At 41.9% G+C, this 15,459-nt stretch overlaps 1 long non-coding RNA gene across 7 annotated transcripts in view; it reads right to left on the reverse strand.

The window, feature by feature from the left end:
- Positions 1–15,459, reverse strand: part of LOC104687400 — a 50,987-nt gene that overhangs the window by 27,311 nt on the left and 8,217 nt on the right. For 3 of the 7 annotated variants that reach the window (XR_005602877.1, XR_005602871.1, XR_005602876.1), the window contains exons 1-2: positions 3,590–8,762; positions 629–803 (exon numbers count right to left, since the gene is read on the reverse strand). This is a non-coding gene — a long non-coding RNA (uncharacterized LOC104687400). Of the gene's footprint in view, positions 1–628; positions 804–3,589; positions 8,763–14,714; positions 14,780–15,459 lie in introns of those variants that run through there. The other 4 variants (XR_005602872.1, XR_005602874.1, XR_005602873.1 and 1 more) reach the window with 3 other exon arrangements.

A 15,459-nucleotide genomic window follows, 5' to 3' on the forward strand; every position in this document is an offset into this window, starting at 1 on the left:
AAAGCTGGCCTTATCAAAAACAAAAAATAAAATGAAAAAATAATCTATCACAGCCAACCTTAGCAGTACCATTCCCGCAGTGGGTTTATGTTGCTACGTATAAATTAAAGAGATTCCATAAGCAGTTTGCAATAATTTACTCAATTAGTCTTTTGTTTTCCCTGTCCATTTTATGTAACATTGGTGAGAAAACTGCTGGTGCTATCTAGAATTGTTGACGAAAGCTTCTGGAATGCTTTGCATTCTTGTGATGGGGACCTTAGCAGAGACCACTGTCGGCACTCTGAGTCTTGGGTCTACAAGGTCAGATGAGTCACTGCAGCGTCTCCTTTTCACGTCTGATCAACTGTGCAAAATCCTGGGGACAAATACTCCTGCACATTACTCTTATGTCCTGGGGATCTTCATTCAAAACCATTCAGAGAAAACAAGCATGAAACAAGGCTGTGAAGTGACATCATTTAAGAATTTCAGCAGAGTTACAAAAAACATCTGGGGGCCTAAACCAACCTTTTGCTACCCACATATAGCACCCAGCACAATGGAGACCTAGTGTATTATTGTGGCCCTAGACTTAGTGGCTTAATAAAAAATTTCAGCAGACCTGCTAATTCAGTAGGTGTCTCACCTTATGCATTTACATCAGCTTTGAACATCCCAAGACCTTTAATCCTCATCTAGGCCTCTTCCCTCAAAAATATGTATCATCACACTGGAAGTGCCACCAAGGAAATGCAAAAGAAATGTTCTGTATCATCACATTTTTTTGGTGTGGAGTTGCACAAATTTCATCCCAGAGAGCTCTGGAAAATAAGAAAATTACAGTAGCTTCAATCACTGCAAAATATTCAGAAGGTGAAGCTCAAACACATAAAGGATTCCAGTTGTGAAAGGTTTTTCACTGCTGTTCACTGTGAAGAAATAACCAGAGGCACCACTGAGCCTCATCAAACCCCTGCTGCATCAGCCTTTATGCATGTAGGATTCCACAAACCACTACACTGGGATTTTATACTCATGTTTAAGCCAAAACCTAGTTCTTGTTCTTTGCTAATGAGAGGGGAAGGGCATGGGCAGGGAAATGTACAGAGACTAGAGCATGGCAGAGAAAAGAGCAAGGAGAGAAGACAGTGCTGCAAGGAAAACAACTGCCTGCCTTCCATTCGGAGACAAATTTTTTCTCTGGGCTGGGCTTCATGAAAAACAGCCGCTGAGCATGGCTCCTGGGGGAATGTGTTGGCCTTGGCAAAGCTACTCAGCCTGGGGGCACAGGTCTTGGAACAACTTCATCCTCCCAAAGCTTGGTCCAAGAGTAAAGCTTGGTGCAGCTCCCCACCTCTCAGGACGCCTGAGGATCCCAAGAAGTCAGGGGCAGACCCACCGCCCAATGTCTCCTGGTAGAGTGGACACCCCCCTCCTGACTGTCCTCGTGTCCCATGAGGAGCACCGTGTGGCCTCCAAATAGCAGGAGCATTTGGAGAGATCTGGACCAGGTATTACACATGCAGACTCTCCCTTTAATGTTCATATCTGGGCCTCTAAACAAAAAGCAGCAATGCCACACAACTGTAGCAATCACAGCCCAGTCACCAGCAACACTTGTGTGGTGAGCTGCATGCCTACCTCAGCTCCACAGATAAAAGTGTCTGCAGCCAGTGACAAGCTTATACAATTAAAATGCCTTCGTTTCTTGATTTCTTAACTTTCAAAAAGATGATACTGAAGAAGAGGTGTGAAAACAGAGAAGCCTTTCCAGTTGAGAATGGCCAACTTCCCAACTTTTAAAGTACTTGTGTACAGGACACTGCAGAATGTCATACAGCCACCTAGTGCTGGAAAAAAATCACTTCTCCACATCTGGGACTGTCCTCTGCAGTCCCACAAGTGCAGTTGAGACCAAGTGTCCAGCAAGGAGGAACAAAAGCCAAGTCTCTGCAAAAGTCATGACTGCACTTCCAGTTATGGGCAGCAGCAAGTCTGAGAACGAAACGGCCGATGAACTGCACACAGGAAGCATGCTTTTATCCCGATAAAGACAAGGAAAGACATCCCACAGACAACATGACTGTGGCTTCTCCAGTGGCTGTTATCTGCAGCACATCTCCTCAGTACTCTGGGTTAGGCTGAGTAGCAGGCAGATCTGCTTATTTTCAAGGGTACCTAAGCTGCCCACCCCACTGCTGGCCCTCCCAGCTCTGTCTCACCAAACATGTTGATCTCTTCTCTTCCTAACAGGGAACTACCAAGATTTGCTTTGGTCAAACCCATCTAATTTCACAGAAATTCCTTGCCATGATATGGCCAAGACTTCCTGTCCTCATATTTAATGATGGCTAAAAAATGAAAGCACAATATGCTCCTTCCAAGTTACTTGCTCCTATGTTCACCTCCTCCCATGGGGTGGCACAGGCAGTCATGCAGCTGTGCAGTGGAGCAGATCAGGGAACCAATCTGGGTTAAAACTCTTCCAGCAAAGGAACAAAGAAAGACAGGAAAAAAAGTTTTCATCCAGCCAGATCTGTTACCTGGGTCCTGTTCACCACATGGGGGAACAGATGCTCGTGCCAGCAGGAGACTGGGGCAGCACCGGCACCTGATGTGTTTGGCAAACTACAGCCCCAGTCATCATCTCTGCCCCCATCACGGCCAGAAACAGCCAGCAGAAGTCTGGAATATGCCCTGTGATGCCTCCACTAAGGCATAACCCTGATTAAAGTCATTTTAGTTACTTAAACCTTTCTTTAAAGCCTGTGTTTTTCCATAGCTTGTAGACTAGTTCCCTGGAAGATGGTAGAGCTAACTCCACTCAGGATGCATGCCATTTGAATGCCAGTTTGGAATATCCAACTTTATTGGGGTTTTTTCCCCTTAGAATTTGAAAATATTCTGCCATGCAGCTAGCTAACCAGGTCTTAGAGGGATATGATTTCTTGTTCTCTTGCTTACAAGGGAAACTTGAAACAAATTAAAATTATACTGGCCTCGTACTAAAGGTCAGCGTTGTGGGGAGAGATGACTTGTTCGGAATTCAGTCAGGAAGTTTAACACAAATAATCCAGCTTGAAGTTCTGTGAGAACAAGTCCCAGCCAACAAAAAAAAAAAAGGAGTGCTGATAGAACTAATTTAAGTACTAAATCTCTGTTTCCAAGCATTTTTTCCACTGATAAGCCCAGAGGCTTTTAAAGCTGCCATGTGAAAAATTATTTAGCTAGGTGTGAGAGAGATATATATTGCTACCTTCCTAGATAAACACAGGCTTTTATCAGGAGATTTGCACAGGAATGAGCAGGAACAAGCAGGAGAAGGAACAAAATGTATTGTTACGCATTACTGTGAAGATAGATTGCACTGCAGAGTGTCACCACTACTTGTGGGTAAAGCTTTAGGCTGCTTCAAACTATTTTAGCGAAATGTTCATGCCATGAAAAAGGGGGAAGAGCTAATAAAACCCAACAGTTACTTGCAAATAACTACTTTGTTAGTAAAGAAATGCCTTGCATTTGTACAGATGCCTTCTGTATCTGTAAAGCCACATTAGCCTCTATGAGGCTACATCATGAATTACATTTGGAACTGTTCAGGACTTACCTTAAAGTCTTTCTGGGCTTTCTCTATTCCATTCCCACTAGAAACAGGTGTTTAAAAACAGATATTACAATTAGTAAAAAATAGTAGTTGCTCTGTCTTCAAGTCACTGCCAGCCTTGAAATGAGGCCTTCAAAAAGAATTAGAAAGCATTTATGCTTTAGAGAATACATTTGTGTTTGTATGTATGTAAATACCTATGTCCATGTGTTTTTTTAATAAAGTCCCTAGGGACACAGTGGGTTAGGAGATCCCTCCCAAAACTGTGGAAAAGAGAAGAACATGGGTAGTTGATTCCTCACAGATCTATACCTCTCTGGTAGGTCTGACTGAAGCCAAAGGGGCTATAAAGCATCTGCATCTAAAAATCTAAATCCAGACTCCACCAGTCTGGTTTTGTTTTTCTGGCTGACCAAAAGCTGTTACCAAGAAATGATCCCCTCTGCCATTTCAGAGCATTCAGTTCCACCAGTAAGTGGCTGCTCACATCAAACTGGTTGTACCTGGGACTGGAGAAACATTAAAACCAAGTGAGCTGCAGTCTTCCTGTGACAGTCACATCATCCAGCGAGTGTCAGGAGTGCTGCGGGGCAAAACTGTCCAGCAGACAGGAACAAACCAAGAAGTCTGTGTTGTTCTTAAAAGAACTTCCATTCATTTCCAGAGCTGCTGAGCTGGAGCAATGATCAATTCACTTTGAAAGCTTTAAATTAATTTTCTATACCTGAATCTAACAGGACAACAGACAATCTATCAAATCCTAATAATAAAAAAACTTCCACATTTTATAGACAAACACTTGGAAAATTTTGCAGTTAAGAGTTACTATGACCCACAATTGACCAGCAAATATGCACTTCATGAACATGAATTAGCACAATTCACATTCCAGGCTTTCCAAAGTCTCTGCTGGGTTACCTGCATGCCCACTCCCACCCCTTGCGATGCCGCACGATCGTGACTCGCTGCTGCCCTCTTTATTCCAGTAGCAGCTCCAGTGCAGGATAAATACAGCAGTGCCAGAATCTTTCTCCCATTCGGTGACTCAATCTTCACTACTTGACTATTTGTTCTCTCTTCTCAGCAAGAATAACTTGGAGAAAGTTACACTTCACTCAGAAAAAAAAACCCCATCCCTGTAGTCCGGGTTGGGGAAAACACAGCAGAAAGCAGAACTGACTCACTGAGTGCTCCCTCACAAGCAGCACGATGTTTTGCCACCCAAGGTGTTGTAATCAGACCATAACACGTGGCTGTTCCCTTTCAGCTCTAATGGAGCATCAGCAAATGGATAACATATCTAGAGCCTCTCCCTTTTCCCTGTCCCTGGGAGGCAGGTGCAGCCTCAAGAAAGGTTCACAAAATGGATTCAGATGTGACAGATTTGTAAATTCTTCGGCAGCTATCCGGAAAAGCTTACTGCTGCCAAAAATGTGCTCTTAGGAACATCACTGAATATCTTCTATGTTTACAGTAATGGTTTCACTTCATTCAGTTCCTCAAGAGAAAGGATCAGAAGGACATCAAGGGAAAATAAAATCTTAGGGTGTTTAAATGAAAGTGTCGGCACCAGTGCTCTTGCTCCAGCTGGTTAGCAGGGAGAGACACCTGCAAGTGCTCTTCCAGAGCAACCGTGGTGTTTTCTAATGTATGTGGAACACTTATTTCAATGGGAACCCATTCTCAAATCCCCCCAAATCTCAATTTCCTAGATAACATTGTATAATAAAGTATAACCACAACGAATACAGCTCTGCCTTGAATAGGAGAGATGTTTTAAAAAATGGCTTTTGGAAGGTTAGTTTTCCTGTACCATATAAAAATATTAATTTAATCCCTGGTCACTTTATTTTTTGTTGACTTGCTGGAGACTTTTTCTCAGCTTGTCTTGTTTCTCAAACCAGCAAAAATGAAAAAATTCCCTGAAGTGTCATTTTTAATGCTGAACATTAAAGGCAAATGTTCCTTTCAGCCAAACCCACAAAAGTTCCTTCATCTCTGCTCTTCACTTGTAATTAAGAGTCAGACAGTCTATTAGTTATTCTGTTTCATGATTAAGTCTACAATGAACTGAAAAATAAGAAACAGCAACTCTAACACAAAGAGTAAAATTCATCTCAAATCTTCATTTATAGATGTCATTCCAGTAAAGCCGTTTGTCATGACAGCAGCAACCCCCCTTTTATGCCCTGCTTTTCCAACAAACCTGTTAAACTTCAGGCAAATTTACTAATGAGAAAGCCTGTATGTTTTCTTGCTCTTTGCTTGTGTATATCTATGAAACAGAGAATTAAGTTATCAAAGATGTCTTAAATTGCACCTTACTGCTGAAAGACAGTGACAATCAACTCAAGACAGCAGAATATTTTGGGTTTCCCCCAAAACCCTCTTTCTCCAAAAAAGGATACTGAGTAGAGTCCTAAAGTATCAGCTTAACTTTAAGCCTATGAATCATGCCATAAGCAAGCAGAACAATCACCATTTCCAACACCAAGTCCTGACAGTATCTCCTGAGCAGCAGAGAGCTCACAGGGGTGATGGTGTTCAGTAGACCATCAGGAGGTTTGGAGTTTGCCGTTTATAACTCACTCCATCTAAAACACTCCCACAGCGGAGCACTGTGGTGTGAAACAAGCAGAGTCCTGAATTAATGCCTTATTAAGGATTCCCTTTGTATTTGTCAAACTCTCCTTATCCACCAGAGGAAGGTGAGGCTCCCCACAGGACTGGCAGGGAGCAGCTCTGTGCAGCACCATCCCTCCCGGTGCTCCTGCCTCCAGTTAAACAACAGCATGACAGCAGTGACACAGAACAGCTGCCCCAGAACGTTTACTTACTTCCACGGGCCTGGGAGAGTCTCCCATCAGAACTCCCTGCTCAATGTCACATCTACCTTTCAAGCCACTGGGGGCTTTTAAAATCTCCAGAGCAGCAGTGGCGGCATACAATGGGGAAATAGTAAATGTCCTACTCCCGGATTACTCTTGCAGTTTTTAGGGTATTTTTTGCTATCTTGGAGGACTAAAATAGATCAGAAAGCCTCTTTTCCATCCCTCCCTCTCCCCCACCAATTACCGACAGTCTTTCCATAGTTGTGAATGTTTCATAGGGCTCATGAGGAGTAGTAAATAAATAAATAAATAAATAGAACCTAAGGAACACTCCCTCTTCCACATTCATTTCTTGCTATAGCCACAAGCTCTGAAATGATACAAGGATGGGAAAAGGAATTAAGATATATAGAAGCTTATATGGCTACAGCTTAAATACCTGAAAGCATAGCCCGTGACTATACTGACTGCAGGCCCAAGAAGTCAGTTGCATGTAAAAAGATTTCAGTTGCTAAATCACATTCCAGGTGAGGTTTTAAGAGCTTCAAGGATTTGTGCTCAGGTACCTGCCTCCTTTATTTTCCAGGTACTTTGTTTGTTATCACTTTGCCATGCACACTCCAGCCGAACCAAACAGCCTTGCACTAACACAGGTACCTTTCTGCAGGAGAAAGGGACCAAGATGACCTGACACATGTCTGCTGTGAAGGAAGCTTGTTGCACCTCTCCCAGCACATCTGCCTTTCTGCAGGAGGAGCTCAGCCCTGGGAGCATGCCTGTGGCAGTTAGCACGCCAGGGGTGCCAAGCCCTGACAGCCAGATGGGCTGGCAGCTCTGCTGTGTGCACGCCTGGCTTTGCCTGAGTTCCCGGCTGACAACTGTCATCATGGCTCATTTACAGGGGCCCACCCCAGTCCCAGTCCTTCTCTTCCCTTCCTTTCAGATCTTTGCATATTGTCCCTCCTGTGGGCAACCAGGGAGCACCACAGCTGGCCTCACCAGCAAGGTCAGCAATGCTGAACCTTGTTTCCATCCAGAAGAGTTTCTCTGTCCATACACAAACCTTCACTGACCTGAACCATGCATCTGTGCTTTCTTGCTTTGCCTGTGGCACAGCACTATGATAATATTGCCAAAACAGCAAAAGCTTGTATTATCTACTGTGACTTTTTGGAGATGGGACATTTCTGGCAATCTGGCAGAGCACTCTAAGAAAAAGCCTCCCACATCTTCTGGTTTTCTCTAAGAGTGCAGGCACAGACCATATGTACATATCGTGGCTTCCTGTGCAGGAATCACTGGTGTGCCCCATCACAAGATAAATCCCTGTGACTGAGTAAAAAATCCTGGAGACAAAATGGAAGGGTACAATCAGTAATTTCCAAATACACACATACCCCTCCCATACTGGTTTTTATTTGTTTCTGCATGCTCTACCTTCTGAAGTCTCACTCTAGAAATTGAAACTAGTTCATATGCTTTTATGAAGTTAAAAAAAATTGTTTTTATAGAAAGGAGTTTCACAAAGGTCACAAGGATATCCCGTTCATGGATCAAAGCATCCCTTGGCAAGTATTTGACAGTGGGTAAATAATTTCTGAGCAGAATCCTGACTGCTAATTTCAACTAAATGAATAGATTCTTGCAGGATCTAGTCCTCCTGATTTCCCACTGTGAAAACAGAGACTTGATGGAATCCAGGCAGCAGTAAAGCCGTTGGTTTGGGACTTAACCAGGTAACACTAAACAGGTACCTCTCACAAGCAAAGCAAAACACAGGTAACAGGGCTGTTATCAGCACAGAAGTGCATCATTTGTAGTTACACTGGCATTCATCCTAAGTAGCTGAACAACAGCTTACAACCATGATCACATAGTTACACTGGGAAAGAGAATGAGTGGACAGTATTTATACACAGGACCAAGAAAGCACTGCAGCTCCACAAATAAACACATCAAGTGGATATTCTGAAAGGAATTAAATAGATGAAATAGCTTCATTCCTAAGAACTGCTAATAAGTTTTATATGACGAGCAGCAAGAACTCTTTCTCACAGTTAAAGCCTCTCATAATCTTGCAGGACATTTTGCCCAGGCCTACACACATACTGAAAAGAATTCTCTGCAGTCTTTTTATGGCTACAAGCAAGCCAACACCAAACCTCAGTGCTGAAGAGTCAACAAAATGATAACAATGATGAGAACTGCATTCTGACACTTGAGCTTCCCTCCAATCCTGCACAGAACAAATTTCCAAAGCTGAGATTTCCAAAAGGAATAGGGCTCAAAGCACAAAGAGACATTTGCTTCCAAGTCTGCTATCATAAAGTTTTGAAGGGAGGCAGTGTGGGCTCCTGTCAGCTGAACAGAGAGCAGCTCCCTCATGCAGCACTGCCTGAGGAGTGGGTACAGGGACAATACTTAGCACATCTGCTCCTGCCTTCTCTCACTGTCTGTCTTCGAGCAATTTGCTTAAGTCCCAGTAACCCGTCCATGGAGCTGAAGCAGCAATATCTACTTCCCAGTGCTATCACAAGAAATAATTTGTTGCTGTCAGTATGCTGATTGACTCTGTGGTGATAGACACCAGGTAAGATTTAGAAACACATGTCTGTAGAGAGAGAGAAAATACAACTCTAGATGGGCAAACATATAATATTTACTACTTATGTAAATCCAACTCTGTCTAACATAGAACTTCTTAATAAAGGTATCAGAATGAGGGTTTCTGAATGAATTGAACTACAACACAAGATCTCTGTGGCTTTTCCTGACAGAATCCCAACCAAGGACTATGCTTCCCATGGCAGTATCCTCACCAATGCTTGTGAGATAAGGGAGAGGATATTTTTCACTGCACATTTATTCCCCTCTTAAGAACAGTGATGAGGTTAAAAGGGAACCATTCAAGTGGACATAAGGACTGCACTTCAGCAAGCAAACTTTGTGTGAAGATTAACCAAGCAAAGACCCTCACAAACCATGTGTGAGAATCATGCTGCTGGTACTTAAGGATGAAGGATTTCTGTTATAAATCAATAAAGTATGATATTATCAGCAAATGTTAGAAGTGAGACTGACATGAAGTTTCTGTATCTGACAAAGCCTTGATCGGAGCTTCCACAGGGCTGCTGGCCTTGGACACCAGCACATCCCTGCTGCTCCATGCCCAAATGGTAGTATTCAGAGTGGTGTCTTGCTGAAGTCAAATGACACCACAGTAACCTGCAAGCTGGCTCTTCAACACCAGAAAAAAATAATGTTGTCCCACTTAAAACCTTAATCAAGGCTTGAAACTGGCTGGGTGACGTGTATTTACTCTAAGTTCCAAGGGAGGCACAATTTAAGAGCATCACGAGCCATTCATTTCAGTGAACCAAAAAAAAAAAAAAAAGAAAGAAGAAGAGTGCCTGGGGGCAAGCACTTCTGAGCTCAGACGCAGCAGGTTTTAGTTATGATTAGTTACCAGTACACTCCTTTTATCATCCCACACCACTTTTTAGCTCAGTTAAGGACAGCTAACACCTTTTGGAAAGACACGTTTGACAAATATCACAAAATTTTCTGAGGTACAAAATTTGGTGCTATTATTTCACATCTATTTTCCTTACTGCTTTTCTTGCCTCAATTCTAGCTCCTTTCATAGCTTCAGATTCACTCTTTTGGAAGCCAGTCCAGTCAGTAGTTCTAATGTCACTCATTTCCCAAAAATGACAGCAGAGCAGAACAAAATCTCTTTTTTAACATTTCCAGTGGTGGAGCCTGTGAGGAACACAAGGCTTGCGGGAGAGAAATGCACTGGTACAGAGAGGGATGACCAAGGTGACTCCAGCCAGAAGGTCCCAAAGAGCAGCTGAGCACTGTTATCTCCCACAGAAATCACACTCAAAGAACAAGCCAGCTCCAGACCTAATGAGTAGCTTGACTCAATCCTCACTGGAACAGATAGATCAAGGACAAGGGGAATCTTCTGTGGTAACCAGAAAGATCTGTATCATGCACTCTTTTTTACTTTTTCCATGGTACCACACTGCATAGGAAAAGAAACATGGATATTTTGGCACAATTCCTCTCAATGAACAGAAATGGCCATCAAAACCACAAGAGAACATGCTGGGGACTTCACTGGGATGTGGGATCCCCGTATTCAAGATTTCTCTTGCCATATTCCAGAGACCTGGACTGAAAATCTGCTTTATCTCAAACACAGCAGGCATTTGTTTTCCCATGTCCCAAGTGTAAGCAATCTTTCTTCTCCCAATGTTTCCTCCTCCATCTCCTGGTCCCAGAGATGCTCCAGTAAAGTGATGCATTTCAATTACATTTTTTTCAGCCCCAAATAGTCTGACGATCTCTAATCTTAGCATTTATCTCCTCTCCTTATTCCCTGTGGTCGCATCACTTTGAATTGTGCTGTGTGAAAAGTTATTGTCTTGGATACAAAAGCACAGATAGAATATTTGTAATACTTAGGAGACCAGCAAATTTCTGTGTTGCTGGTCATGAAGAATCACTGGATAAAATCCACATGTACAAGAAAAACTGGGGCAAAAATATTAAAGTCAGGAAGAGCCTTTTACCATGTTTATTAAAATTAACTAGCAGTAACCTTTGGATCAGTGAATTCCTGGCAAGTGTATTCCTTGCACTTGAGAGACAGTGCCTGACACAGACCCACCATGTATTTAGTACAATTTATACTTTTATTCAGGAGAAAAAAATCACATTGTGTTTAAAAAGCTGATAAACACACATGCACCCCCACCCCTCCATGCTTTCAAAAATATTCTGAAGATGATGTTACTATCTTGCATCAAAACTAAATTTCAAATTTCATGTGTATGTGGCCATTTCTCAGGTATTGATATAACTGAGAAGAAACAATGAAACCACCAACAGATGAATACTAGTAGAGAAAAAATATTACATTTGGCAAACAGAGAAGCATAACAAACAGTTACATTAACTGCAGGAGTGTTTGAATACAGGTTTCCCACACGGCAAAATCTGAAAACACCTTGCATTCCAAATGCAGCTGTTCTGCTATTGTGTAGGAAATAGACTTTTTAAACTAAAATCTTGTTAGACATGTAGGGAAACTTTTGGCAAGACAGATTGTTTTCCATCATTAGATGAAATTTTGAAAGCTGTTTCCTAGCAGAACATTTCACTGCAAATATTTTGGACACTTTCATGTGACTTGAAAGTCGACTGAGATCCATGCTTGCATCTCTTATGGTTACAAGATAAATAGCAGATTTCTGAAGATAAAAATAGATCTCCTTCCCAAGGCCAAACCTGGTTTTCAGAGGGAAAAACACTAAAATTATTCAGAGGATTAGATGCATCTATTCCTTTTCTTTAAGTAAGTCCTTCATGTAAATTACAGTTACACTGTGGCTTAATTTAATATCCAATATATTATTTAAATCAAAACTCAACTTCTAGAACATTAAAAAAGGCCAATGTCCATGTTTGGATGTCTGGTAGAAGTACAATATCCCCTGTGGACCTATGGTTAGGACTTTGTTATCCTTGAATACTTGAATACCTGAGCAGGGCAGTATATTCTCTTCCTTGGACACAAACTGATGCTTCTCAAAAAGCAGAGGACAGCACACGTGTCTGCTGCATTGCCATGTGCTGTCACACATCAGTGTTTCTTGCCCAGCATTACATTGTTTGCAATGATTGCACAGAGATTCCCTCTGCCCCTTCAAACTCTTTAGTTTCTGCTGCCACAGGGCTGAGATTCATCTCCAAGGTAAGAGCCAGGGACTGCTTTGACAAGTGGGAAATCAACAGGAGCAGATAATTGTAATGAAGGGCTCTATCATCCCCATTGGAAAAAAACCAACCAAACAAATAAACAAACCCCAAACTTGAACACATTGTGTTTGTACAGCTTCGGGATGTGAGGCATATAAGCTGCTCTTCCAGGGGTGGGAAACCTTCATGTGCAAGGGGGAAAGATGCAGCTGATTCCTTGATGATGTTCAAGGCACACACATGATTCTTCTCTCAGTAGAGAACTTTACCCATGAGTAACTCCCAAGTGAAAAACAGACTTTGAGCTTTCAACAAAGCAATAGAGTGTCTTTGAAAACATCAAATATAGCTGTCAGTCAGTGCAATAAGAATACAGTAATCTTTTTAAAAATCGACTGAATTTATCAAAGACTTTCCTAGGATCACAAATGAACATCTTTTTGCAAGTTCAAAATGGGTATTTCCCATGGAACAACTGACTTTTCTACCAGTTTTGCCCCATTCCAAAATCAGGGGGGAAAGGTAATAAAACCTAGGCTTATCCAGAGCAAACAAAAAGGGATTCTTTTCACAGTAATGATTTAATTCCTCTCACATCTTGGAGTATTTTTAATACTCCACTCTCTGAGCAAAAGCTGCGCTCAGATTACTAGGAGATCTCAGACAGGAACATTTTCTTGGTCTTTTGGAGCATGGGAAGATCAGTCTCTCCCCTTAGAAGAGAATACCCACATCCAGGGCAATACCAGATAGCTGGAAAACATACAAGCTTCTTCTTAAGGCTTTCCAAGCAACCCATCAAAAGAGATAATACAACACACAGAGAATAATTCACAGGTGGTTTGCTGGATTCAGCTGTACTGGGCATTCCCAAATTGCACAGGGAGACTCAGCTGTGGTGAGGTTAGACCTAAAGGGTTCAGAGGAAACAGGGGATGTTTCGAGTGCCTCCAGCCAGTGGCTGTGCCCAGGAGAGCAGAGCAGGACACTTCACCCAGGACTTGGCTGAGATGAGGAAGGTGACAAAGAACAGGAACTGGAGACAATGCCCTGTCTGATACCGGGGGATCACATCAGTGGGGGGCCGATGCCACATATCCCATCCTGCACTGTCTCAAATGAAAGCACTTGGGCCAATTTTCAAACAAGACCAAGTATCTGGGTCTTTCAACAGCAAGACTTCTTCATCCAGAAAAAGAAACAGGGAAAGACTTTACAGTTCTCTCTGAAGATCAGACCAAGGAGTGCATCACAGCCCAAACCATCCATCTTTGGAAGAACACCAAAGTTTATTCCAATTTGTATAGATATTAGGAGGGCCACACACTGCCAGATCAATGCTGCAGAGGAGCCCTGTTCCTGGGCTACATGAGTCAGGCTGCCGAGAACAGCACACCAAACCCACACACTTCTGGCTGTGGAATCTATCTGCTCCGATGGGAAGAGATGTTTCTATGACACCACATTCTTCTGGCATGCTGCTCAAGAACTTAACAACAACACAAGGAGTGGGATATTTCTCTGTGGTTTACAAAACAAGGAGGGAAAAAACCCCAACCCCAAAGAAATCTATGACTAATAAGATATATTCAAAAGAGAAAATCACACAGAAATCTCTGTATCCATGACAAGGTTTATACATAAGAAAATAGTAAACAAGAGCTGCAGCATTCAAAGTAGATCACAGACTGCAACGAAAATTAAACATTTCTAGCCATATAGAAGCATTATTGACAATCTGCAGCTAACATTCTCTTTTTCTAAGAGATTAGTTCAAACTAAAAACAAAACTAAAAACAAACTAAAAACTAAAAACAAACTATGATGTCCAATACTCATCTTTACAACCACTGAGGATTATGAAAGGCTTTGAATTCTGAGACTGTTTGGGATCAAAGTCACTTGAAGGAGCTGGGAGGGAAACATCAGAGCACTTCCTGCCTCCTCTTCCTCCTCCATGTGTGCTTTCCCCGACACCAGAGCTAATCATCACTGGAAAGCAGATTTTAAAGGAAGTACTCACACACTGGGGATCATAACACCAGGTGTGGCCATGGAGGACCCACTGGGAATTCAGTTCTATCTGATATTTATGGCAGTGTTTGTGCTTATATTAAACTGCAATTCAGAGAGTAGAATTGCAGTCAAAAATCTGGGAGCTTCTTGGGAAGACAATGATGGCACCATTCCCGTTTGGTGCTAGACGTGACTTCAGTATTCAGAATTGAAAATGTGTCCAATGAAACAAACAAAACACTCACTCAAAACCCACCACAAACATACAGATATGAGTCACTATGTCCTAATGCACTAAAAAAAAAAAATCCCAAACATCAACCATAACCATCTAAATACCCAAAACCCAACATAACAACCCACAAAAAGAGAAAGAATGTTGATTGAAGTATGTGCTATTAATTACCCAGAATGGAACATGATATAAAAAGATTCATCTCAACCTACTAGGTAACATAACTCATGCCTGCATGACTGTAACAAAAAGCTATTTGTAGATATGAAAGATTTACCTGGAAATCAACATGATAGCTCCCATAATTCATAGGTATCTCATTGGATTTGGGATGTGAAGGAGCTTGGAGGGCAAGAAGAAAAAGACAAAAGAGATCATATTACTTTGCAGCTCCAGCTGGATGGTAACAGACTTTTTCAAACAGTAATAGAGAAAAGGAGTCTTACATGCACCTTGCAGTATTTATGAACAGCTGGGCCCAAATAAACTTCTTTATGCAAACAGACACTTGAACATATAAATCAGCTCTTACCCAAACAGATCTCCATGTGTACAAATATTTTCCCATGAAAACTGCTCCTTTCTTAAGTCAAATCTGCTCCCATTTAAACCTATGGCAGAATTTCTTTTGACTTCAGAGGAACCCAACCTCTACAAAAACATTCTTAAGTTTGTTTGGGGTTTGTGTTTGTGTTTATTTTGTTTTTGCTGTTTTCTTTCAAACAGACCTACATAGGGAATGGTCCATCAACTTGAAGATCATTCACCAATAGGAATAGATTTACAGAAATTTATTTCTACAAACTTCTCTCAACACAAGGTTAGCACAGCTTTGACAAGCGCTTATTTCCTGTAGCCTGCACTCATACTTACATTGCTGGTGCACCCAAAAGCCCCAGAAGGTTTGTCTACAGATTGAGAAAACTGAGAGCCCTTTGCATTTGGGATTCATTCACATTTTCATTCCAGAGAATACCCTGTTTTATTTTTACCTTAAAAACCATCAGGTATTCTACTTCTAA

This window comes from Corvus cornix, chromosome 11, assembly GCF_000738735.6.
Source record: "Corvus cornix cornix isolate S_Up_H32 chromosome 11, ASM73873v5, whole genome shotgun sequence".
NCBI classification, from domain to species: domain Eukaryota; kingdom Metazoa; phylum Chordata; class Aves; order Passeriformes; family Corvidae; genus Corvus; species Corvus cornix.